Source organism: Sciurus carolinensis, chromosome 4, assembly GCF_902686445.1.
Source record: "Sciurus carolinensis chromosome 4, mSciCar1.2, whole genome shotgun sequence".
In the NCBI taxonomy this organism is placed as follows: Eukaryota; Metazoa; Chordata; class Mammalia; order Rodentia; family Sciuridae; genus Sciurus; species Sciurus carolinensis.
Window position 1 is genome coordinate 41,205,966 of NC_062216.1, and position 25,380 is coordinate 41,231,345.

At 36.7% G+C, this 25,380-nt stretch overlaps 1 pseudogene; it reads left to right on the plus strand.

The window, feature by feature from the left end:
- LOC124982682 (tubulin beta-4B chain-like) overlaps positions 1-951 on the plus strand; it is a 166,092-nt pseudogene extending 165,141 nt beyond the window's left edge.
- Positions 952-25,380: the final 24,429 nt, after the last annotated feature.

Here is a 25,380-nt window from a genome sequence, read left to right on the forward strand (position 1 = left end):
CCGAAGGGGTTTATATAGCCCTTGTCTCACTGCTGTTGGTCCAACCTTATGCTAACCACGGTTTGAGAGAAAGACCAATGATATTGGTCCAAATTTATGCTAATTAGTGCATACTAACGCTAATCCAAATTATGCTAATTAGTGAGTGGAAACGTACTAACGCTATTAGTCAGGTTTTTTTGAATATTTATAGTAGATTCATTTATGACAGTTAATCAACTTGTGAATGAATGGGCTGGGTGTAGCTCAGCTGCAAAGCACTTGCTGAATTCTTCAAGCCCTGGGTTCAATCCCCAGTTCCAAAAAAGAAAAGACAAAAAAGAGAACTCCACGAAGAAACAGTAAGAACAGGGAATGTGCAAATAAGCAAATTTTATCAATATACAAAAACTTACTCAAGACACTCTGCTGGTCTGCTCTTCTGCACTTCAGTTCGTCTTCTTGCACTGCCACCACTAGGGAGATCGTGCAACTGCAGACGGGGCAGTGTGCCAGTCATATTGGTGTCAACTTCTGGGAGGTGATCAGCAACCAGGATGGTATCAATCCTACCACAGGGACAGCCATCTGCAGGTGGAGCACATCAAAGTACATTACAAGGTCACCAGTGGCATGTAGGTGCCCCATGCTGTGCTTGTGGACCTAGAGCCTGCCACCATGGACTCTGTGCTAAAATCCCTTTGGGCAGATCTTTAGGCCCAACTTCGTTTTTGGTCAGAGTGGTGCTGGGAGCAGCTGGGCCAAGGGGCACTACACGGAACATGTGGAGCTGTTGGACTCTGTGAGGAAGAAGGCAGAGAACTGTGACTACCTCCAGAATTTCCAACTGACCCACTCCAGAAGGAGTACCCAGACAGGATCATGAACTGGGTAGCCTTGCCCAAAATGTCAGACACAGAGGTTCAGCCCTGCGATGCCACTCTCAATCCACCAGCATACTTCCATTTGTAAGACATTTCATGAGTCAATACTTCAAATACATAAGGTTTGTAAGGAGTTTAGAATGGTTGGAGGAACCTGAATAGGGGCATGTAGAAATATGTTAAGGTGATCAAATGCTTCTATAGCTTATTTTTCATAGTAGTCATACAACATACATGTTTGTCAAAAATCCAGGGAATACTATACCTAAAAATAATAGGCATTATTTTATGCTAATTAAATTTCAATATAACTAATCTAAACATTTGCTTTATAATATGTAGGTTTAAAATAATGTTGGTAACTGCTAGTGCTAATCTATCCAAAATGGTCTTGACTCCAATTCTAGCATCAGTTTTCAACATATCTTGTCGGGGTTGGGATTGTAGCTCAAGGGCAGACCACTTGCCTAGCATGTGTGAGGCACTAGGTTTGATCCTCAGCACCACATAAATAAATAAAATAAAGGTATTGTGTCCATCTACACCTAAAAAATTAGGGTTAGGGTTCTTTTGGGGGTTAGGTTTTCTTTTGCAAGCAAAGAAAGCAAGGAGAATAACTGAAGAAACTAAGAAGTCCAGTGACATATGTCTTTAGTCACGAATGTCTTTATTTGGATGTTGGGAGTTGTTGGCAGGAATAACCTCTCCTGATGTAATTACTGTTTTTTTTGACTGGGTATGATTCTCTAGAGGGCTCTACCTTCAGGGTGAAAATATGAGCACCAAATTTCTCCACAACCCTCCATCATATTTCCACTCTGAAACCTCACCTATGCACCATGAATGGTCACTCCTTAGTCAAAGTGGCCTGGGAGGATTGTCTCTGGTAATAGGACAAATTGCAGTCATGTGACCTTTATCTCCAAGGTACTTTGGTAGCAGCTAACCCTGTTTCCAGGTAGGGATCTTGTCAGGCTTCTGAAAAGACTTAAGGGTGGAGATGCTTCATCCTCTGTGCCATCTTTCATCACTTCTATTCAATATCATCCTTGAAACTCTAGCCAGAGCAATTAGAGAGACCAAAGAAATTAAAGGGATACAAATAGGAAAAGAACTCAAACTATTCCTATTTGCCGATGACATGATTCTATATTTAGAGAAGCCAAAAAATCCCACCAGAAAACTTCTACAACTCATAAAAGAATTCAGTAAAGTAGCAGGATATAGAATCAATGCTCGTAAATCTAATGCATTTTTATTCATAAGTGATGGATCCTCTGAAAGAGAGGTTAGGAAAACTACCCAATTCACAATAGCCTCAAAAAATAAAATAAAATTCTTGGGAATCAATCTAACAAAAGAGGTGAAAAACTTCTACAATGAGAACTACAGAACACTAAAGAAAGAAATTAAAGAAAACCTTAGAAGATGGAAAGATCTCCCATGTTCTTGGATAGGCAGAATTAATATTGTCAAAATGGCCATACTACCAAAAGTGCTATACTGATTCAATGCAATTCCAATTAAAATCCCAATGACATACCTTACAGAAATAGAGCAAGCAATCATGAAATTCATCATCGGGAAGAATAAGAGACCCAGAATAGCTAAAGAAATCCTTAGCAGGAAGAGTGAAGCATGGGGTATTGCAGTACAAGAACTTCAACTATACTACAAAGCCATAGTAACAAAAACAGCATGGTATTGGTATCAAAATAGACAGGTAGATCAATGGTACAGGACATGGACACAAACCCAAATAAATACAATTTTCTCATACTAGGCAAAGGGGCCAAAATATGCAATGGAGAAAAGATAATCTCTTTAACAAATGGTGCTGGGAAAACTGGAAATCCATATGCAGCAGAATAAAACCAAACCCCTATCTCTTGCCCTGCTCAAAAATCAATTCAAAATGGATCAAAGACCTTGGAATCAGACCAGAGATGCTTCATCTTATAGAAGAAAAACTAGGTCCAAATCTTCAATATGTCTGCTTAGGATCAGACTTCCTTAACAGGATTTCCATAGCACAAGACATAAAAGCAAGAATCAATAACTGGGATAGATTCAAACTAAAAAGTTTTCTCTCAGCAAAGGAAACTATCAGCAATGTGAAGAGAGAACCTACAGAGTGGGAGAAAATCTTTGCCAATCATACTTCAGATACAGCACTAATTTCCAGAATATATAAAGAACTCAAAAAACTCTATACCAATAATACAAATAACCCAATCTACAAATGGGCTAAGGAAATGAACAGACATGTCACAGAAGAAGATCTACAAGCAATAAACAGATATATAAAAAAATGTTCAACATCTCTAGTAATAAGAGAAATGCAAATCAAAACTACCCTAAGATTCCATCTCACCCCAATTAGAATGGCAATTATCAAGAATACAAGCAACAAGAGGTGTTGACGAGGATGTGGGGAAAAAGGTACACTCATACATTGCTGGTAGGGTTGCAAATTAGTGCAGCCACTCTGGAAAGCAGTGTGGAGATTCCTTAGAAAACTTGGAATGGAACCACTATTTGACCCAGCTATCCCACTCCTTGGCCTATACCCAAAAGACTTAAAATCAGCATACTACAGAGATGCAGTCACATCAATGTTCATAGCTGCTCAATTCACAATAGCCAGATTGTGGAACCAACTTAGATACCCCTCAATTGATGAATGGATAAAGAAACTGTGGTATACATACAATGGAATATTACTTAGCCATAAAGAATAATAAAATTATGGCATTTGCAGGCAAATGGATGAAATTGGAAAATATCATGCTAAGTGAGATAAGCCAATCTCAATAAACCAAAGGATGAATGATATCGCTGATAAGCAGATGATGTCACACAGTGGGGTGTGGGAGGGAGGCAAGAATGGAGGAAGGAGGGACTGTATAGAGGGACAAGCGGGGTGGGAGGGATAGTGGGGATGGGGAAAATAGCAATGAGTCAAACACTATTACCCTATGTAAATGTATGACTACACAAATGGTATGCCTTTACTTCATGTACAGAGAAACAATATGTATCCCATTTGTGTACAATAAAAATAATTAAAAAAAAAAAGTAACTGCATTGAAAAGTCAAAGCCATGTTGAACAATAAACAATATATGGAAGGAGCCCAGAAAAAAATTGTTTTTTAAAAATTGAAAAAAAAAAACCTAGAAAATATAGGGATAATAGGAATATACTTCAACATTGTAAAGGCTCTCTCTGCTAAGCCCACGGCCAACATCATTCTTAAAAGAGAAAAACTGAAAGCATTCCCTCTAAAAACTGAAACAAGACAGGGATGCCCTCTTTCACCACTTGTATTCAATATCATCCTTGAAACATTAGCCAGAGCAATCAGACAGACCAACAAAATTAAAGGAATATGAATAGGAAAAGAAGAACTCAAGCTATCACCATTTGCCAACGACATGATTCTATATTTGGAGGATCAAAAAAACTCCACCAGAAAGCTTCTAGAACTCATAAAAGAATTCAGCAAAGTATCAGGATATAAAATCAACACACATAAATCTAATGCATTTCTATTCATAAGTGACAAATTCTCTGCAAGAGAAATTAGGAAAACTACCCCATTCACAATAGCCTCAAAAAAAAAAAAAAAAAAAAAAAAAAAAACCTCAGGAATCAATCTAAAAAAAGAGGCAGAAGACCTCTACAATGGAAACTACAGAACACTGAAGAAACAAATTAATGAAAACCTTAGAAGATGGAAAGATCTCCCATATTCGTGGGTAGGTAGAATTAATATTGTCAAAATGGCCATACTTCCAAAGGGGTTATATGGATTTAATGCAATTCCAATTAAAGTCCCAATGACATTCCTCATAGAAACAGAGAAGGAAATTTTGAAATTAATCTGGAAGAATAAAAGACTCAGAACAGCCAAAGTAATCTGGAGCAGGAATTTTGGTGCAAGAGGTATTACAATACCAGACCTTAAACTCTACTATAGAGGGATAGTAACAAAAATGGCATGGGATTGGCAACAAGAGAGACAGGTAGACCAATGGTACAGGATAGAAGACACAGAGACAAACCCACATAAATACAGTTATCTCACATTAGACAAAGGTGCCACAAACATACAATGGAGAAAGATAGCCTCTTCAACAAATGGTGCTGGGAATACTGGAAATCCATATGCAGTAAAATGAAATTAAACCCCTATCTCTCATCCTGCACAAAACTCAACTCAAAATGGATCAAGGACCTGGGAATTAAGACCTGAGACCCTGAACCAAATAGATGAAAAAGAAGGCCTGAGTCTCCATCACACTGGCTTATGACCAGACTTCCTTAACAAGACTCCCAGAGCACAAGAAATGAAAGCAAGAATCAATAAATGGGATGGATTCAAACTAAAACATTTTTTCTCAGCAAAGGAAACAACCAATAATGTGAAAAGAGAGCCTACAGAGTCAGAGAAAAATTTTTCCACATGCACTTCTGATAAAGCACTAATCTTCAAATTTATAAAGAACTTAAAAAACTTTACACCAAAAATACAAAGAACCCAATTAATAAATGGGTTAAGGAACTGGGCAGACACTTCACAGAAGATGATATACAGGCAATTATCAAATATATGAAAAAGTGCTCATTATCTCTAGTAATTAGAGAAATGCAAATCAAAACCACTCTAAGATTTCATCTCCAATTAGAATGGCTATTATCAAGAAAACAAGCAGTAATAAGTGTACACGTGGATGTGGGGGGAAAGGCACACTCATACATTGCTGGTAGAGTTGCAAATTGGTACGGCCACTCTGGAAAGCAGTATGGAGATTCTTCAGCAAGTTGGAATGGACCCACCATTTGTTCAAGCTATGCCACTCCTGGGTTTATACCCAAAGGACTTAAAATCAGCATATTATAGTAACGCAGTCACATCAATGTTTATAGCAGCTCAACTCACAATAGCTAAATTGTGGATCCAACCTATATGCCCTTTCAATAGATGAATGGATAAACTGTGGTATATATACACAATGGAATAATTACACAGTCTTAAAGAATAAAAGTATGGCATTTGCAGGTAAATAGATGGAGTTGTAGGATATCATATTAAGTGAAAAAAGTCAATCTCAAAAAACCAAAGGTTGAACATTTTCTCTGATAAGTGAATGATGATACATAATGTGGGGGGACAGGAAGGTAAGGAAGAATGGTGGAACTTTAGATTGCGTAGAGGGAAATGAGGGCAGAAGGGGTTGGGGGAAGGAAAGATAGTGGACTGAGACAGACATCATTACCCTATGTACAAGTAGGATTACACAAATGGTATGAATCTCCATTGTGTACAACCACAGAAATGAAAAGTTGTACCCCATTTGTGTACAATGAATCAAAATGCAGTCTGTAAAAATAAGAAGTAAAATAAAATAAAGAAATCATGCTGCTACTTCAGCACTTGGCTCACAGATCTCCTTAGCTAAATATACGATCACATTATGCACGAGTTCTACTTTCCACACAACAGAACACAGCTGAACCAAGCTCTCTACCAAGTTTATAACAAGGATCATCTTTCCTCTTTTTTCCAGTAACATACTCATTTCCATCTGAGCCCACAGCAGAATCACCTTTAACATCCCTATTTCTAACCAAATTATCCTCAAAAGAATCTGGGCCTTTACCAACATGAATCTCAAGGAGTTTTGAGATTCATTTAAAATGGTTATTCCATTACTCAATTCCAAAGCCACTTCTACATTTTGAAATATTTGTAATAGAACACCCCCTGTGAGTCTAAATCTATATTAATCTGCTTAGGTTGCCATTAACAAAACACCACAAATTCAGAGAAATAAAACAAAAAATATATTTTCTCATGAGCAGAAGTCTAGAAATCCAAAATCAAAGTGTTTACTGTGCTAGTTCCCTCTGAAGTGTAGAGAGGAGAATGCTTTCTTATCTCTTCCAACTTCTCACTGCCTTAGGGGTTCCATGGCTTGCTAATACATTCTAATCCCTGCCACTGATTTCATGTAATATTCTTCCCGTGCATGAGTCTGTCATGCTAAGTAAATAAACCAATTCCAAAAAACCAAAGGCTGAATGTTTTCTCTGATATGTGGATGATGATACCTAAAGGGGGTAAGAAAAGAATGGAGGAACTTTGGACTCTGTAGAAGGAAATGAGGGCAAAGGGGTTGGGGATAGGAAAGACAGTGGACTAAGACAGACATCATTACCCTATGTTCATGTATGATTACATGAATGGAGTGAATCTATATTGTGTACAACCATAGAAATGAAAAGTTGTACCCCATTTGTGTACAATGAATCAAAATGCAGCCTATAAAAATAAAAATGAATAAAATTGAAAAAATATGGTGTGTTAACTAATTTTACTAATTTTTTATATTAAATACAATACAACAAATTTGTATAATAAATAGAATGTGTAATTATATAGTTGTGATATACTAAAGGTAATATGCTATATAGATAACAACTTTATGCAATGTTATGCATAATATATAGTAAGCAGAAAATGTGATTCAACAAGTCTATCATAGCAATCCCATGGCACTGAATATTCTTCGAAAGTCAATGTTCATGCTCATTTGCTGCAGAATTGCAAAGTAGTCACTTGACCTTGAGTATTAGATGAGAAATTTCAAAGTCATAAATTTAATAGCCCTGCAGGAGGATTCTGTCAAGTGAGTGACACAGAGAAAAAGGGCTCCGACACGTTACTATTATAATATGTTAACTGTAAGGCTGATGACTGACAAGTGCCTGAGTGTCACAGTCTGTGTAAGGAGATTGCAGCGTCACCCTTCTGAAAGCTTCTGTGGCCTACAGGTACATTCTTTCTGGAAACATTTAGGAGGACATGCTCTCTGGGAGTGCCCACTGACAAGTGCTGACTGTTTGGAGCCCAGACCCAAGCAAGAACAAGTCTGGGGTGCCGTGGGGATCCAGTGCATCCTGTGCTCCTGTTGAGCCCATCTTTCTCTCTGTTATCACTCCCACACAGGGGTTCTTGAAGAGAACACCCTCAAGAAATTACCTGTATGAAAATCTCCTTCCCAGATTAGTCTCTAGGAAACCCAAGGCAAGACAAAAGGACACTTAGCTACTTGAGGTTAACAAGCTGCCAACCAGATACAACACATCACACCCAAGCATTTAGAATAAGGAGAGGATCCACCAGTGACATCTCTGGCCAGATAAATGGCCAAAACAAGGCCTTGTAATGTGCAATGGGCTAATCTAAGTGGAAAATATTTAAAATAGTCATTCCAGGCCCCAAGATAAAATACAAACACCTACCATTTTCTGGAGGACTCTTAGAGATCCAGCCTCTAATATTTTCCCATCTGTTTTTTCTCTTGCCTCTGCATCCTGGAGGACCTACTTCAGATTCTGGAATGAATTAGTCTTTTCCCCTAAGTGTATTTGGACACAGTCTACCTGGAACACTAACCCCAACTCAACCCTCTGAAAATGTGTGTGTGTGTGTGTGTGTGTGTGTGTGTGTGTGTGTGTGAAGGTGTACATAGGCATGCATAATGTCTGTTTCCTGAGTTGCAAGACAGCAAAGGTCAGTGTTACAGTGGCTACAACTTTTTAGTGGAAAAGAGGAGAAAGGAGGGGAAGAAGAAGGAAAGAAGAAAGGAAAAAACAAAGAAAATCGCTCAACTTACTTGGAAGGATGATCAGAAGCAATTTGAGGATTAGGTACATAGATGTTTAAGAAAGAAGAGTAGATAGAGGTTCACCACTAAAATGTAGGAGGGCCGATGGGCTGATGGTGGAACTGGAAAGGGATGGGCACGCATTGACCTCTACATGAATTATACACATTGGTTGATTTTCACCTGCATAATGGAAACATGATTTGAGACACTGGTAAAATCCAGCAGCCACAAGGCTCAGGGTTTGATGAAAAAGACAACTTGCAAACATTTGTTCCTATTTATTATTTATTGCTTGTTGTTTGAGAGAACACAAAGAGATCTTTTCTTCACTTGAAACATCTCATGAACTCCCAACCTAACTATGGTTGGAAATATACAGGGAGTATTTTGGGTTTGTTTTGCTTTGCTTGTGTTTGTGTTGCAATTACTGAGCAATGCCAAGAACTTCTAGGCTTGGAAACCAGGGATCTAAATGCCCTGCAGTATGTGGGTTACTTCCCCAAATAGTCATCCAAACAAAATGCCAGTGGTCTACTTCCCCATCTTCAAGAATATTTAGACTGTGGAAAAGAGGAAACCAGTCCTCCAGAACACAAGGGCATCAACAAAAATATTCATCAAATAATGGAAAACAGAAGTATGTCTTTAGAAAATAATTAAAACCTGAATATTATAACCTTTGATAGTTCTTAGGACATACTCTGTGAAGTTTGTGAATATACAAAATGCTTCATTCCTCTGTGCCAGATGCAAAAATGATTACAGCTCTATTATTTATTTACCACTGCTTGTAGCTTGATGAGGATAAAATTTTCTACTTAGATATGAAGGCCATGCATTTTGCACAACAGACAAGTGATTATTTAAAATATCTCAAATAAACCCCTTTAGGATTTTGTTCAGTTGTTCATGGGAACCATTCTCTAAATAAAATACAAAATAGGAATGGGGATGTGGTTCACTGGTTAAGTGCCTCTGAGTTCAACCCCTGATTACCCCACCTCCACCCCCAAAAAAGAATTCAACTCTTTTCCCACTTTTTGCAAAGCTATGGCTCATTGTGTTCTGACACTGATAAGTAATTTTTCAAGTTATAAATTCTATTCCCCCATCCCAACCCAGGAAACTCTTTATGAATTATAATCCACATCACAGTTAGGCTATATTATGATTTCAAAATGCTATGATTAATTTATCATAGATTCATTCACAAGAAACAGTCGATGCATATGAACTGAGTGCTATCTTTTACTTCATGTAATTGATTTCATATTAAAAATTTGCCCATTAAAACCTGAACATATTTGGGAATAGCATTAACATAAAACCTATTTTTTAAAATTACCACTTGCAGTACCTGTAACCTCCAAGCTAGTTGCAAAAGATACACCTTTTTATTAAGTATCAATCCCTTATTATAAAGCCTCTAGACTCAAGGTTTCTTTTAGTTATATGTGTGTATGAAATTATTTACATATATATACAGAATATATGTATAAATATTAATATTCTATATATTTCCCCTCTGTATTTTCTCCCTCCTCTTACATAATGGAACTAAAATATTATCCAGTATAAATTCCTTTCGCTAAAATGAAAAATTGAGTCAATTACCAGAAAATCCTCAGTTTTCTACTTTATTGTGATCATGGAAACTCAACTGACAAAAGTACTTCATACCTCCTGTATATGTTCTACCTCTGAATTAGTAGCAAGAATGCATCATGAAAACATGTACATTTTTGAAATAGCATAATCCATTGCTTTTTAATTAAGCAGTAAAGCCTTTACAACTTCAGTTTGGTAATGGGAAAGACAACAAAGTTAACATAAAACAGTTTCCAGTGGTAGTTTTAAATATTCAGTATAAATCCACATCTATCTATTCATCTATCAAGGAAGTTTTGATTCAGCCATTAGCCTGACTCATATACAGTGTTCTACAAATACCAAAACAGCCTCGCAGCCCTTTGCTCTTTCTTGAAGTATGTCAATTTGTACTCATTTTTGTCTACATAATGGACAACCTCTGTGTGTGACATTCAGGAATCCCTTTCACTATTTGAAAAAAGGAACTCTCATGAAAATAAAAGAAAACCAAAATTTTTAGATGAACATCTCTACTAAATAATAAAGAGAATTCATTTTACAAGGGAATAAGTTGTCATTCTTTATACACCCATATTATCTATGCTTCATAAAGGTGACTAATGGATAAAATTGAGGAATATTTAAGCAGTATTTCTAAATGAAAATCAGAGTGAAAATATATCTTTTTTTAACTAGCAAATTCATAAACCTTGAGCACCACTAATGTTTTGGGATACTTAGAAAAATGAAAGAATGTATTTATTTCAATGACTTGGCTTCACCAGATGAATCAAGATATTTTTCCAAATTAAATTAACAAGGGGAAGTCATGAATGATATCCAAGTGCTACTGTCCACTACCACAGGGAAAGCCCATATATGACATGGCTGACTGAAGGCTACTGAGTCAGAATGAGTGGGTTCAAACCCCAGTTTGTGAACTACTTGATTCCTTTCTGTTTCTCAGTTTTCTCATCTGTAAAAAAGGAACAATGTGTCCTGCCTCATGGTGTTACTGAGGTTTGACGTAGCATACACACATAGCCCATAAACAGGTCTGGAATCATGTGCATGCTCTAAAGTTAATATGATCATCTTTATTGCATAAATGATAATCAAAATAATCCAAAAGTATAATAGGCACCTAGAACCCAACAGAGGATTTGTTATTATTTGATAGCAGCAATTTGTGTTATGATATGTCCTCAATTAGTAAGGCAGGATCTTAACAGTTTTTCTTCAGAGGACAACCAAAGTAAAACATGCCCATTTTGATAGCCCATGGACACAACTTTTTTGTTCCTTGGGCTATAATATAGACATAAATCTATATTCATATATTCAATACATTCATAATTTCCAAAATTTAACACATGAACTCTCCTTTCCCTCTGCAATGACATTTTTCACTCTGCATCTTTATATTGAATAACATATCTGGGTGGGCATTCATTCACAAGAATCCAGGATCTCTGTTATATGGGTTAATAAGAAACAGAATCCAGAGACCTAGGATTTATGTTGGTCAAATAATAGAGAATTTGAGGAAGCAAGAGGTAGAGAGTGTCAATGGCTACAAAACAGACTTTAAAATAGTGCATGATTTTAAAAGTAAGAAAGGCATTATAGGCTTCTCTTCAGAACATTTCGGGAACTATGAAAAGGTTATAATGGGCCTAAGGGTAAGTATGTTGGTGGGCATGGATGCTGTGCACTGGGGAAGATAAATATAACTATGGAAGTGTGTATGGTCAATGGAGGGGAAGTTTTACTCAATGGTAGAGGATGAAACTATCTGAAGTCCTTGGGAAATTAATACAGAAAAACAGGGAAGAAGGAAGGAAGGAAGGAAGGAAGGAAGGAAGGAAGGAAGGAAGGAAGGAAGGAATGCAGGCAGGCACACAAGCAGAAAAGAAAAAAATATGTACAATAGAAGAAACAAATATTTATTAATTTGAGAGAAATGGGAAAGTGATCTCATGAAGAACACCGATTCTTCCTTGACTGCAGGTAGAGGGAATGGCTTGTCCTCAGATAGGAGAAAGCCATGGAGTAGACAACTAAGACTTTCCATCTTATCATCTCTTCCAGTGGAGATGGAGCTTTGTTTGTACTTTATAAAATGGCATGTTACTGTACTTTGATAAAAGAAAGGAAGACAAACATGTCCTGAGCAATACGAAAAGCAAAATACTACAAAGCATAAGCAATATAAGGGAAGCATGAGTTATTAAAAGTTTTAAGAATGGAAAGGGATAATATAAAATGAAATAAATCTATAAATAAAATAGATGCTGGATTCATGAGGACTTTGGAAGTGACGCTATTGAACTAAAGAGAATGGAGGCTGATGTAATCACAGTTGTGCTATTATAATTGTCGAGTTTATGTATTGTAAAGTACAAAATTTCCCACCCCTTCATCTTGCATTTTTATTCTCCTAATAGAATCTTTCAGTCATTAAATTTAAGGTAGTCCAGCTAGGTAACTGCATTTTTTTTCTGACTTTCAAGAAATATTTCCTAAACCCAACTAATAAAGATAATCTACAAAATGTGTGGTTAAACCTTTAAGTTCTATTTATATTCCAGGTGTAGTTGATTTTTATATGTAGTATGGATTAGTTATCATTCCTTTCTCTAAAGGAATTTCCATTTGACCTTTGGTTCCTCCCAAGATACCAAGTCCTACTTCTCAGAACCTGTGAATCTGTTATTCTAACCCAGCAATTTAGTTACTATAACTTTACAATGTCTTGACAACTGGTAGGAATATTTTTCTAATATGGAAATCTTAATCAAGTTCATCATAGCCATTCCTATGCCTTTCTATCTGCATATAAATTTGGACTCAATTGTCTGGTCACAATTGCCAATAATAATAAAATTTCTCCTAGAATTTTTATTGGGATTTAATTATATTTGATCAATTTGTGAATAAATGATGGCTTTGCAAAACAGTCATCTAAGCCATGCACATGATATATCCCAACCTTTATTTGGGTATTTTTTTAAATTTATGTAAATTGTATTGCACATGATTGTAAAGTAATTCATTCTATAGATTTATTATGAGATACTTAATGTTTTACTCTATTAGAAATGGTGTGTATTGTTGGTTTTATTTTATAAAAACTAGAAAACAAGAGTATTTTTCATGGGTCAACAAACCCTAATTTATCTGCTATCTTTTATTTGTAGATGCTATTGTGTTCCTATATGAGGGGTTCATGTTTTCTTGAAAAAAAAAATCTGCTTTCTCATTTTCTTCCCAGTCTTTGTGTCTTTCTCTTGACATATTGCACTAGACAGGCTCATTAGTGCAATGTTGAAGTAAAATAGGCATATTTATCTGATTTCCACCCTTTTTGAAAACTTTTAATATTTTACTACAAAGGATAGTGTGAGCTGTAAGTTTTGTCAGGTATTATTTATGAGATTATGAAAATTTCCACTCCAATTTTTCTAGTAATAAAAAAAACAAAATAAGTGTAAAACTTCAACAAATGGATTTCTGTTTCTATTAAGATCATCATCAGTGATTCTTCATCCGTTTAATGTGGTAATTGCAATTGATTCATTGTCAAATAACCCATGTATTTATACAATTTGATCCTTATATACAGCAGATTGAGTATGTTTAACTTTTTTCTTAGAAATATTTGTGTTCATGAGAGGTTAGGTTTCACTTTTTTAATCTAATAATGTCTTCAGTAGAATTTGTTTCACATTATGCTGGACTCATAAGATGTGTTGGGTTAGCCCCCACTTTCATTAATCTGAAAAATTGGTGTAGAATTGACATCATTTATTTAACTCTTTTTGTTAGAATTATTTGAAATCATCCAGTTTCATTTAGCATATATGATTCCTCATATATTTTATTTGTGTCATTGTTAGCAATTTATATTTTTCTGGGAATTAGTTAATTTTACCTAATTTTTTGAATTTGTTGGCATAAATTTGTTTAGATTTTAAATTTATTTCCTTTTTGTCCTTATGGTATCAAGATTAATTTGTAGTGATTCCCTCTTTAATTTTCCTGACATTGTTTACTTGTACTTTCCTTGGAGAACACATAGATATCAATTCTTTCAAAGGTTTTTAATTTCAGAAAAATATATTTAATATGTGCAAGTCCAATCCATTTTTTTTCCAGGTAGGAGAGACTATTCCATGGAAGAACAAGTCTCCCAGGACTAACTATATTGAAAAGAATGTAAATAAAAGAGCCATGAGCTCTCCCTCGCTCTCGCGCTTATGTGCATGCATGCGCTCTCTCCCTCACTTTCTCTCTCTCTCTCACTCTGTCTCTTCCTTCTCTCTTTCTCTCTCTCACCCTGTGAGCAGACACTCTGCCTGTCCACTTAATAAAATCTCTTGCATGAAAAAAATTAAAAAATAAAAAACTAAGACAGCCATGAAAAATATAGTTAGGGACCAGGAGCAGCTTTTGAACTGGACCAGTAGCAGCTTTTTCTCTAGTTCAACTGACAATTATTTTCATAGGTTAAAAACTGAGAACCAGTGCTGGGGATATAGCTCAGTTGGTAAAGTGCTTGCCTTACAAGCACAGGGCCCTGGTTTCGATCCCAAGAACCAAAAAAAAAAAAAAAAAAAAATTGAGAACCTAGGGATTGCACCAATAGTCACCTCTAAGTGAGGAGAAACAGTAAATCTTGGATTGTCATGTGATGATGGAACAATCAGATTTTAAACCTTTCCTGTAAACACATGCCTAATTCTCACTTAAGTAAATTAGCTGAATTCTGAAGCTGTAAGACTTGCAAGATAAAAGGAGACCAAAATTCATCTATATGAAGGCATCCAGGACCTATGGAGATGTCATGTTAAAAATACATGTGACTGTGGTCCAGGAACAACGTTGGACCAGAGACATATTAAACCTCACCAATACTGTTACAATAAATCACTCAGTTCATGTGATCATCTCACTTAGCACTCATCTAACAAAAAATTTAATCTTGAGAATTTTTTGTATCAAACATGGTATAATCAAAAAATTACTAGGTATTATGAAAGTCAGAACTATAGGACTGAAAACATGAAGACCAATAAAGAAAATAAAAACAATCATAGATTACCCAGATATGCAAATTTTAGGAAGAGCCTTTAAAAAGCATGATTAATATATTAAAAAATACAGAAGATGAGAGATGATATTAACAAATCAGAGAATTTCAACTATTCAAACTGTCTAATAAAAATATTTTCTGAGGGGTTTTCAAGATGGTGGACTAGAGGGCGGCTGCATTTCATGATGCTCCAGGACTCAGGATTCAAAAGAGGAGATAGTGAGTGATTTGGGACCAACTCAAAGCTGCGGGGTGAGTCTCTCCTGTTGGGGAGGCGTCCTGGATGGGGCGATAGCCCCAGAACGCAGGGAACTTTGTGAAGTAGAGTTGCTCGGCGAGATGCCCCTCCCCCTGCTGGAGCGGTAAACATGGACAGCAGGGAACTTTGCAGAGGAGGCCGCGCAGCACAACGCTTGGTTTTGGAGCAACCTTCCGGGGCTCCGGCGGCTGCCAGAGGAAGAGCTGGGCGCGAGCTATTTGGACTCAGCAACCTCCTGAACAATGGGGGGACTGTCCTGAGGAGGTGGAGGTGCACAGTGAGTTGCTTGATCTCCAAGCGACCACACAGAACACCGGGTGGCTGCCTGGAGGAAGGTGAGCGGTGGGTCACTGGGGCTTGGAGCATATGTATGAGGCTCCAGGTGGCTACTCAGAGGAGGGATCACATAGCCAGGTGATTAGGTGCAAAGCACAGTCCTGTCGGGGACCTAGGCGCCTTTTGTTGAAAGAGCTACACAGAGACAAGCTGAGGGGCAGAGCGAAGGTTCCAGGACTGCGGGCAGCTTCTCTGAGGAGGGGCAACCTAAGGAGACTCGTCTGCGAAGGGTGAGGCTCCCAGGCCCAGGAGGTAGGTCCGGGCCCCTGGGAACGTTGCCTGGGAAGGCTGGCCTGCCCAGGTGGTAGTTGTGGACTGAGGGGAACCTCTAGGAGGGGAACTGACCAGCGAGACTTCCACACCGGGTGAGTCTTCCCCGCCGGGTGAGGTTTTCCCACAAGGACGGTAAAACAAGAGACACAGGCCCAAACAGGCCTTGCCTCAGCCCACAGCCTAGTTTCCCTTTGGATGACCATTGGTCAACAAGTAGAGGCACCTCTGCCCACTAGCAGGGAATATACCCCACCTGAAGACCACCACCCTTAGAGAGGCAGCTTCCTTCCGGAGCACTGCAGTATCAACTTCCTCTAAGACTTCAGGCTACTGAAGGATAAGAGGGGATACACTGGCAATCTTCAGGGACATTATAAGTCAATAGAGGAAATCTGCAACATCTCAGCAGTCCACTGATACCTGAACGACATGAGAAAACAAGGGAAGAAAATGCCTCAAACAAACCTGGATGTTACATCAATAAAATCCAATGACAGCATGGCAGAAGAAATGTCAGAAAGGGAGTTCAGAATGTACATAATTAACATGATAAGGGAAGCAAACGATGAAATGAAAGAGCAAATGCAGGCATTGAATGAACGCACCAATCGACAGTTAAAAGAGCAAATACAGGAAGCAAAAGACCATTTCAATAAAGAGTTAGAGATATTGAAAAAAAAACCAAACAGAAATCCTTGAAATGAAGGAAACAATAAACCAAATTAAGAACTCCATAGAAAGCACAACCAATAGGATAGAACACCTGGAAGACAGAACCTCAGATATTGAAGACAAAATATTTAACCTTGAAAACAAAGTTGAACAAACAGAGAAGATGGTAAGAAATCATGAACAGAATCTCCAAGAGCTATGGGATATCATGAAAAGGCCAAATTTGAGAATTATTGGGATTGAGGAAGGCTTAGAGAAACAAACCAAAGGAATGAACAATCTATTCAATGAAATAATTTCAGAAAATTTCCCAAATCTGAAGAATGAAATGGAAAATCAAGTTCAAGAGGCTTATAGGACTCCAAATACACAAAATTACCACAGACCCACACCAAGGCACATTATAATGAAAATACCTAACAAACAAAATAAAGACAGAATTTTAAAGGCTGTGAGAGAAAAGAACCAAATTACATTCAGGGGGAAACCAATACGGACATCAGCATATTTTTCAATCCAGACCTTAAAAGCTACAAGGGCCTGGAATAACATTTTTCAAGCCCTAAAAGAAAATGGATGCCAACCAAGAATTTTATTCCCAGCAAAACTTACCTTCAGATTTGACGATGAAATAAAATCCTTCCATGATAAACAAAAGCTAAAAGAATATACAAAAAGAAAGCCAGCATTACACAACATTCTCAGCAAAATATTCCGTGAGGAAGAGATGAAAAACAAAGAAGCAAATCAGCAAAGGGAGGAGCTATCCTAAAGGAACTCTTAAATAAAGAGGAACCAAGTCGTGTCAAAAATAAACAAATAAATGAATAAAATGAGTCAAATGACCGGGAATACAAATCATATCTCAATAATAACCCTGAATTATAATGGCCTGAATTCATCAATCAAAAGACATAGACTGGCAGATTGGATAACAAAGAAAGATCCAACAATATGTTGCCTGCAAGAGACTCATCTCATAGAAAGAGATACCCATAGACTAAAGGTGAAAGGATGGGAAAAAACAAACCATGCACATGGACCCAGCAAAAAAGCTGGGGTATCCATCCTCATTTCAGATAATGTAGACTTCAAGCCAAAGGTAGTCAGAAGGGATAAAGAAGGACATTTCATACTGCTTAAGGGAACCATAAATCAGCAAGACATAACAATCATAAATATCTATGCCCCAAACAGTGGCTTACCCATGTATGTCAAACAAATCCTTCTCAATCTCAGAAACCAAATATACCATAATACAATAATACTAGGTGATTTTAACACGCCTCTCTCACCACTGGACAGATCTTCCAAACAAAAATTGAACAAAGAAACCATAGAACTCAATAACACAATCAATAATTTAGACTTAACAGACATTTATAGAATATACCATCCAATGAAGAGTGAATACACTTTCTTCTCAGCAGCACATGGATCCTTCTCTAAAATAGACCATATATTATGCCACAAAGCTAATGTTAGCAAATACAAGAAGATAGAGACACTTCCTTGTATTTTATCAGATCACAATGGATTGAAATTAGAAATAAATGAAAGAGTAAAAAACAGAAATTACTCCAACAACTGGAGATTAAACAATATGCTATTATATGATGAATGGATAACAGAAGATATTAGGAAGGAAATTAAAAAATTCTTAGAGGTCAATGAGAACAAAGAAACATCATATCAAAATCTCTGGGACACTATGAAAGCAGTACTTAGAGGAAGATTTATTTCATGGAGCGCATTCAATAAAAGAAGTAAAACTCAACAAATAAACGACCTAACACTACAGCTCAAAGCCCTAGAAAAAGAAGAACAGACCTACACCAAAAGTAGTAGAAGACAGGAAATAGTTAAACTCAGAGCTGAAATCAACGAAATTGAAACAAAAGAAACAATACAAAAAATTGACAAAATAAATAGTTGGTTCTTCGAAAAAATAAACAAAATTGATAAACCTTTAGCCACACTAACAAAGAGAAGACGAGAGAAAATCCAAATCACTAAAATTCGGAATGAACAAGGAAATATCACAACAGACACGACTGAAATACAAAACATAATTAGAAGCTATTTTGAAAATCTATACTCCAACAAAATAGAAAATTTCGAAGATATCAACAAGTTTCTAGAGACATATTAATTGCCTAAACTAAACGAGGAGGACATACACAATTTAAATAGACCAATTTCAAGTAATGAAATAGAAGAGGTCATCAAAAGCCTACCAACGAAGAAAAGTCCAGGACCTGATGGGTTCTCAGCCGAGTTCTACAAAACCTTTAAAGAAGAGTTCATTCCAATACTCCTCAAAGTATTCCATGAAACAGAAGAGGAGGGAACTCTCCCAAACTCATTCTATGAAGCCAATATCACCCTGACACCTAAACTAGACAGAGACACATCAAGGAAAGAAAATTTTAGACCAATATCCTTAATGAACATCGACGCAAAAATTCTGAGCAAAATTTTAGCAAATTGCATACAAAAACATATTAAAAAGATAGTGCACCATGATCAAGTGGGTTTCATCCCAGGGATGCAAGGTTGGTTCAACATCAGGAAATCAATAAATGTAATTCACCATATCAACAGACTTAAAGTCAAGAATCATATGATTATTTCAATAGATGCATAAAAACCATTTGATAAAATACAGCACCCCTTCATGCTCAAAACACTAGAAAAAATAGGGATAGTGGGAACGTTCCTTAACATTGTAAAGGCCATCTATGCTAAGCCCATGTCTAATATCATTCTGAATGGTGAAAAACTGAAAGCATTCCCCCTAAAATCTGGAACAAGACAGGGATACCCTCTTTCACCACTCCTATTCAATATCATCCTTAAAACTCTAGCCAGAGCAATTAGACAGACCAAAGAAATTAAAGGGATACAAATAGGAAAAGAAGAACTCAAACTATCCCTATTTGCTGATGATATGATTATATACTTAGAGGAACCAGGAAATTCCACCAGAAAACCCTTAGAACTCATAAGTGAATTTAGTAATGTAGTGGGATATAAGATCAATGCTCATAAATCTAAGGCATTTTTCTATATAAGTGATGAATCTTCAGAAAGTGAAGTTAGGAAATCTACCCCATTCACAATAGCCTCGAAAAAAATAAAATACTTGGGAATCAATCTCACAAAAGAGGTGAAAGACCTCTACAATGAGAACTACAGAACACTAAAGAAAGAAATTAAAGAAAACTTTAGAAGATGGAAAGATCTCCCATGTTCCTGGATAGGAAAAATTAATATTGTCAAAATGGCCATACTACCAAAAGTGCTATACTGATTCAATGCAATTCCAATTAAAATCCCAACGATGTACCTTACAGAAATAGAACAAGCATTCATGAAATTCATCTGGAAGAATAAGAAACCCAGAATAGCTAAAGCAATCCTTCGCAGGAAAAATGAAGCAGGGGATATTGCAATACCAGAACTTCAATTATACTACAAAGCAATAGTAACAAAACGGCATGGTATTGGTACCAAAATACACAGGTAGATCAATGGTAGAGAATAGAGGACATGGACAGAAACCCAAATACATATAATTTTCTCATACTAGACAAGGGGCCAAAAATATGCAATGGAGAAAAGATAGCCTCTTCAACAAATGGTGCTGGGAAAATTGGAAATCCATATGCAACAGAATAAAACTAAACCCATATCTCTCACCGTGCATGAAATTAAACTCAAAATGGATTAAGGATCTCAGAATCAGACCAGAGACCCTGCATCTTATAGAAGAAAAAGTAGGTCCAGAGCTTCAACATGTCGGCTTAGGACCAGACTTCCTCAACAGGACTCCCATAGCACAAGAAATAAAAGAATTAATCAACAACTGGGATATACTCAAACTAAAAAGCTTTCTCTCAGCAAAGGAAACTATCAGCAATGGGAAGAAAGAGCCTACAGAGTGGGAGAAAATCTTTGCCAATCATACTGCAGATAGAGCACTAATCTCCAGAATCTATAAAGAATTCAAAAAACTCAACACCAAGACTACAAATAACCCAATCGACAAATGGTCTAAGGAAATGAACAGACACTTCAAAGAAGAAGACCTACAAGCAATCAACAAACATATGGAAAAATGTTCAACATCTCTAGTAATAAGAGAAATGCAAATCAAAACCACCCAAGATTCCATCTCACCCCAATTAGAATGGCGATTATCAAGAATACAAGCAACAACAGGTGTTGGCGAGGATGTGGGGAAAAAGGTACACTCATACATTGCTGGTGGGGCTGCAAATTAGTGCAGCCACTCTGGAAAGCAGTATGGAGATTCCTTAGAAAACTTGGAATGGAACTACCATTTGAGCCAGCTATCCCACTCCTTGACCTATACCCAAAGGAATTACAATCAGCATACTACAGAGATACAGCCACATCAATGTTCATTGCTGCTAAATTCACCATAGCCACATTGTGGAACCAACCTAGATGCCCTTCAGTTGATGAATGGATAAAGAAACTGTGGCATATATATACAATGGAATATTACTCAGCCATAAAGAATGATAAAATTATGGCATTTGCAGGCAAATGGATGAAATTGGAGAATATCATCTAAGTGAGATAAACCAATCTCAAAAAACCAAAGGAAGAATGATCTGGCTGATAAGTGGATGATGATACATAATGGTGCATGGGAGGGGTTAGTTTTAGGGTTAGAATTAGGGTTATGGAGGGGGGCAAGAATGGGGGAAGGAAGGACTGTATAGAGGGAAAAGAGGGATGGGAGGGGTGGGGGGAAGGGAAAAATAACAGAATGAATCAACCAACATTACCCTATGTAAATTTATGATTACACAAATGGTATGCTTTTACTCTATGTACAAACAGAGAAACAATATGTATCCCATTTGTCTACAATTAAAAAAAAAGAATATAGGAGCTTATAACAAACATAGGAGCAGAAATGGAACTGAATTTCAAGAAAAACTGGAACCAGGAATTGGAACTGTCCATGGGGATAAGGGCCCCTTGATTATCTTGCTGCCTCATCTCTGGCTCTTCCCCCTTAGCACCATGAATCTCTCTCTCTCTCTCTCTCTCTCTCTCTCTCTCTCTCTCTCTCTCTCTCTCAAGTCTGTGTCTCTGTGTGCTCACACACACAGTTTTCTTTGATTTTTAATACTGAAAATGGAATAGGCCCAACCCATAGCTCAGACCACAAGGAAAGACTGGTCAGACTTTTTTTGAAATCTTTACTAGGAGTTAGCGAGCAGTAAAGCAATTGAATAAACCCATTTGTTTCTGTGATGAAAAAAATTTTTTTCTGAAATTAATACTGAATTGGATTGATTTGTTTAAAATACATTAAACACACAAAAGACAAAGATTCTTGAACAGGAAAAATGAAAATACAAAAATTAAAGCTCAGAGGGTTAAAGGAATATATGCAGGGGGAGAATACCAAGTATGAATACAATTTTAAAAATTAACACAACCATATAGTCCCAGAAACAGAAAAGAAAATGATACAAAAAGAACATTGTAAAAGGTAATTGTCAAGATCATTTAAACCTAAAGACATCAATCCAGAGATCCAAGAAGTATGTATTCAAATTTTATCTTATCATTCAATTGAAAAATGTGTGTGTGTGTGTGTGTGTGTGTGTGTGTGTGTGTCTTACATTTTTCTTCCGCTCCTTCTAAGATTTCCTCTCTTTTAGGTTGTAGGTACTTTTCTCATTCTGTTATTTTATGTGGTTTTCCTGTTAATTTGTCCTTTTTGTACTTACTTGAACTTTTTTTAACTCCTCCCTTCAAAGAACTATCTTTGTTCAGTCTGAGCCTAATTCACACAAAGAGCCAGCCAAAGGCTCCCCAATAGAAAACATGGCCCAAAATTACCAGTTACTTAAACATAATTACTTTCTCTGGGAGTCTATTTTATTTGGTTCTTTTCTCCATCGTTCTCATGAACCTGGGAAATGTGAATTCTATAACTGATCCCATTTGTTACAGTACACATGTTAGCCCATTCAGTCCTCTATTTAGAAATCTCTGCTCTAAACTTCATGAGGAAAGTAAGACATCCCTTGGTCCATTCTGTGCCATCATTCTCTATGGGATGTTGAAATAAGGAAATTATGATCTAATGGTATGGTGGTGTTTTTCTGAGTTCTGGAAGCATGAAAGTTCAGTAAATGTTTTTCTTTCTGATCTCCCCCTATTTGGAAACTGGATTTTACTTGAGACATGCATAAAACAATTAACTTTCCATAAGTATCTGAAATACAGAAACTTGGAAAGAATATAACAAAGTGTAAGAAAAAGAAAAATTGGCAAGGCAGGATGGAGAAGTAGAAAGTAAGTGATAAATTTTAAAGTAAGAGAAAATTCCATAGATTGTCCTCTTCCTTACCCCCTTACCCTGGCTAACATAGCAATACCAATGCCCTTTATGTTCACAAGAAGCATTTATTGGGGTGATGTGCATGTATCCAACATTATTCTAATAAGGACATGAAATCAATCAGTGAAGAATGAAAATATCTGGCAAGAAAATATAAGTCAAGGAGAAATGAAAAATGAGAACAAATCTAAGGTGGGGCAGGTCTGACATGCTTGAGGAACAGTGAGGACCTGCTGAACTTCCAAGAAAGTGAGAGACAGGTGGAATGAGGTCCCAAAGATGACAGGATCTGAAGTATGTTGAAGATTTTGGCTTTTACCATAGGTGAAATGTGGATTCATGGTTGAGATTTGATTGAAAGAGTCACATATCATGGCTTGGATATTAAAGGTCATGTTGCTGTGATTGAAATATGAGGGCAGAAGATATGAGGATATGTGTTAAGGGGACTACCTAGAAGCTCCTGAGATGAATGCTGATTTAGATAAAAGGGCTCAACAGTAGTGGTTTTAAGAAGTTTCAGATTCTACAATTTGAAGTTAGGAACAGTGTTATTTCTTGATAGACTGAGGATATAATTAGCATTAGTATGAAAAAATGCCCAGAGAGACATAGAAAAAGTCACATAGAGAAGTGACTAAACAGGAAATAAAAGTGAAAACTCAGTAGCAAACAGTGCTATTACTCTTTGGAAGAGCAATAATTGAAACAATATGTTATTCCCAAATTACTCATCCCTCATATTTAAAAGAGCAAGTTATTCAGTATTTGAATGTTTTCACAGGGATACTGGCAGTAACAGCTTTTTCCTATTCACACATACCTACGTGCACAAAATTTAACAATACTGCAAATTCAACTGGCATTAGTGTTCTTTCACTAGCTATTTAAGTTGAGCATATCTGCAAAAAAATTTTCTTGGCATGCCAGGTAAGCGTGCGTGTCTCAAACTTTCATTACTTAGAGTTGCTATTTTCTCTATTGCAAAAGCAAATTCATAAATACCTGATTCTAAAGGCACCGAAGATAATGTTTGCCTTTAAAATGATTATCTTTCTATCCCAATTTGCATTATCAGTGTTTCTTTTAATATGACTCAGGACATTAATCTTATAAGAAAAGTATAATATTATTATCATATTATTTTATATTATGAATTGTTTTCTGTTTTTATTTTTTCTCCCTGGAGTCTAAAAAAATTGACTTTGAGAAGGTATGCATTTTTTATGATGTATGCATCATTAATTTATCTTTAGAATTTCCATAAGATGTAAATAAATTTCCTATATGTTTCTTTACTAAAAGAGACAGAAATTTCATTCATTTGTTTTAAACATTAGACTTCAGGAGAAGTCTACAAAGTTCCTATGAAGAGCAGCTGCAAATCTCTCATTTTGAGATCCCCTTTTCCCATCAGGAAAATGTGCTTTATTTACTTCACCTATATTGGATCTACTGCTTCCTCCTCATTTCTCTAACTTTATTTATTCCCTTGCTGCATGAAAAATTCTAAAAGATGACATATGAAAATAGTATTTTTAGACCTAGCATTTGAAGATGTCTCCATCTTTTCCTGCTGTAGTTTGGCTGGGCATAGAGTTTTTTGTTGAAGATGGTTTTGCCTCAGAAACATGAGGGATTTGGGCTTCTAGTGTTGCTAGAGATGTCTAATTCCATTCTGATTCATTCTCTTTGGATGTGCCCAAGTTACTACTGCTGCATAACATATTATACTGTTATGGTTTAGATGTGAGGTGTTCCCAAAAGCTCATGTGTGAGCCGATGCAAGAAGATTTAGAGGCGAAATGATTGGATGATGAGGGCTTGAATTCAATCAGTGTGTTATCCACTGATTAACTGGGTGGTGACTATAGGTGAGTAGGGAGTGGCTGGAGAAGATGGGTAGCTGGGAACATGTCTTTGGGGTATATATTTTATTCCTGGCCAGTGGAGTCTCTCTCTCTTTTCTGATGTGATGTCCTGAGCCTCTTTCCTCTGCCATGCTCTGACCTTGGGCCCCGAGGAACAGAGTTGACCTTATATGGATAATATTTTGAAACCATAAGCCCCAAAATGAACTTTTCCTCCCCTAATTGCTCTTGTCAGGTCTTTTGGTCGCAGGAAAAAAAAACTGACTAAAACATAACCCAAATGTGCTAAAACAGTGATATTACCCAAAACTTAATAATATCAGAACTTTCTCATGCTTAGAGAACATGA